We start from the raw sequence: 2,544 nt of genomic DNA, 5'->3' as shown, positions 1-2,544 counted from the left end.
TTTCTCTCTTTTTTAAAATAACCAAACTATATTATTTATAATGTGTCTTTTTTGTCTGGTTTAATCCATGTTTGATGTCCAATTGTGTATATATAAAACTGTTAGTTTTATATTGTAAAATTGATATGTGTTCACTTTAAAACAATTTTTGATTTAGCTATAAGCAACACAGCCTTAAACATGCGGAAATTTATTCTTTCTTGTCAAGTTAGGAGCCAAGCTATAGGACAGTGGACTTTCCATGATGGCGGATAGTCATGTTGTCCGGTTCAGGAGCCACCACCCACAGGAAGCTGTTAAACACTTGAGATGTGGCTAAAAGCAAGGTCAAGGAGTTGAATTTTTTACTTGGCATAATTTTAATTAAAATACCTGTGTTTGACCAGTGCTGCAAACATGGTAGTTAGCATGAAAATCAGTAGGTTGCCATGAACAAGGTGTGTGCCTCTTCATCCTTGGGCAACTTTGTGGGGAAGCAGAACAGCTGAAAAACAAACAAACAAAAAGACAGACAGTGGAGGTAGCATGGCCGAGCGGTCTAAGGCGCTGGATTAAGGCTCCAATCTCTTCGGAGGCGTGGGTTCAAATCCCACCGCTGCCAGTAGCTTAGTTTTACGGGGTTGGGAATTTAGCTCAGTGGTAGAGCGCTTGCCTAGGAAGCGCAAGGCCCTGGGTTCAGTCCCCAGCTCCGAAAAAAAGAACAAAAAAAAAAAAAAAAGACAGACAAACCCCCTGACAGACTGTGAATAGAGACCACTTCCGGATTGGGCAGTTTTAACTGTGCCTGGATTCCTGAATCAGCCCTTTCCTAACTACATGACCCAAGTGAGTTACAAGAGGCCTCAGGCTCCAATTCCCTGTCATTTAAAGGGCATCTCTCACCTCCCAGCCCGGCTGTGTGACTTGAGGTCATCAACATATCCCCATATCACTACAGCACTCACACAGACCTGTGGACATGGCATCTACCCTGTGTTTCCAGAATATTAGTGTAGGTCCCGGGGCAGGCTCACACAGCAATAGAGGTGCCCATCAGTCTGGAATAATTTACTGCTATCACAGGAAAGGAAGCACATCTTTCCTTGTCTTTCATCTGCAGTGACATATGGTCCAGGTACATCTGGTACTCCTTGCTGAAAGATTAAGGTATCCATGGTACCTGGTGGCCAGAGACCTGGACAGTAAACAGGACCCTACTAATAGTCCCCTAGACCAGCATTCCAGGTACCACAAAATGTTTCCAGACCCTAGTTTTACTCTTCCATTTCTCAGTGGTTTTTTTCTACTTAGCATACAAAGGGTTTCACTTTGACATTTTTGTACATTTTTTTGTCCTCCTCCCCAACTCTCCTCTAACTCCATCCTGCTGCCCCCACCCTACCCACAGTGGCTCTACTTCTGTCTTCATTAAGACAGAATAGTCCACTCATACCAGGAATGTCAGCATTCCTTTTCAAAATTGCAAATTGGGCCCAACTAGACATGGATTCAGAACCTGTGAGAAGAGACAGCCCACAGACTTTTGGTTTAACAAGCTCACTGTACAAGGAAGTGTTTAAGAGACCATTGGCCAGGAAAGACTCTCTTTGAGTAATTATAACTGAACTAAGTCATTCAGGGCTTTCTAGAGCCTCTTGCTGAAGTGACACCACTGAGCGGCATGAGGTACAAAGAGGAGTTCTCTGTGCATGGCCAGTGACAGACTGCCAGCAGCATAGGAGTTCCAGGAAAGTGGAGGACAGGAGCACATGAGTAACTCTGTGGGCATGGCCAGGGCTGGTACTAAAAAGGGCTCGACAGCTGAACACATTTCACCAAGTTGCCAAGATGACACAAGATACTCAAGGCTCTAATGCAGGTAGAAACCCCCTCCCCCACGCAGATGCTGTTTTAATTCAGTTCCGGTTCCATAGGTGTGCCTGTTTACCTGGCCAGCATGGGGGCAGGGGACTGGCTTTGAGCAGCCAAAGCCTGCAGGTGGAAAAAGCACCCGTCCCATTCATTGCTCTGTGCATCAGGAGCACAGAGGCTGCCATCTCCTGAGTTCTCTTTATGAGTTTTCTTTAATGGAAAACCACTACTTGCTCAGGAAGACAATTACCCATTGTTAAAGAACACTGCACAGCCCTGCTTGTGTCAAAAGTCACTACAGTGAGAACCAACCATCAACTGCGGGAAGCATTCAGTAAACTCATTATAACAGTTCAGTGATGAGCATTTTTTGACTTCCTTTTCTGGGTCTTTCTTCCTCCTCTCACCATCTCCACTACAAGCCTGTGTTTTCTACTGTTTGCTCAAATTTTTTTTTGTTCTTTTTTTCGGAGCTGGGGACCGAACTCAGTGTTTGCTCAAATTTTAAAAGGGGGGGGGACATATTTTCTCTGGAGCTCTGAGAGCTGTTATTATGCCCCTGGGGGCAGCTGTTAGAGAGGAGCTGTCTCATCGCTCCTTTATTGTACACCCTGGAACTGACGGAAGCGGACTACCTCACTGTTGTCTTGTCAACCATAGGAAAGTCTCCCTGAGGTGCTAGGGACAGAGCTC

At 45.2% G+C, this 2,544-nt stretch overlaps 1 non-coding gene across 1 annotated transcript; it reads left to right on the top strand.

Annotated features, from left to right (window-relative positions):
• Positions 1-519: 519 nt before the first annotated feature.
• On the top strand, positions 520-601 carry Trnal-aag2 (transfer RNA leucine (anticodon AAG) 2). Its single transcript has one exon. It is a non-coding gene; the product is annotated as a tRNA-Leu (tRNA).
• Positions 602-2,544: the final 1,943 nt, after the last annotated feature.

Source organism: Rattus norvegicus, chromosome 4 (assembly GCF_036323735.1).
Source record: "Rattus norvegicus strain BN/NHsdMcwi chromosome 4, GRCr8, whole genome shotgun sequence".
Taxonomy (NCBI): domain Eukaryota; kingdom Metazoa; phylum Chordata; class Mammalia; order Rodentia; family Muridae; genus Rattus; species Rattus norvegicus.
Note: the sequence above shows the minus strand (reverse complement) of the source record. Positions and strands in the feature narration are given on the sequence as shown.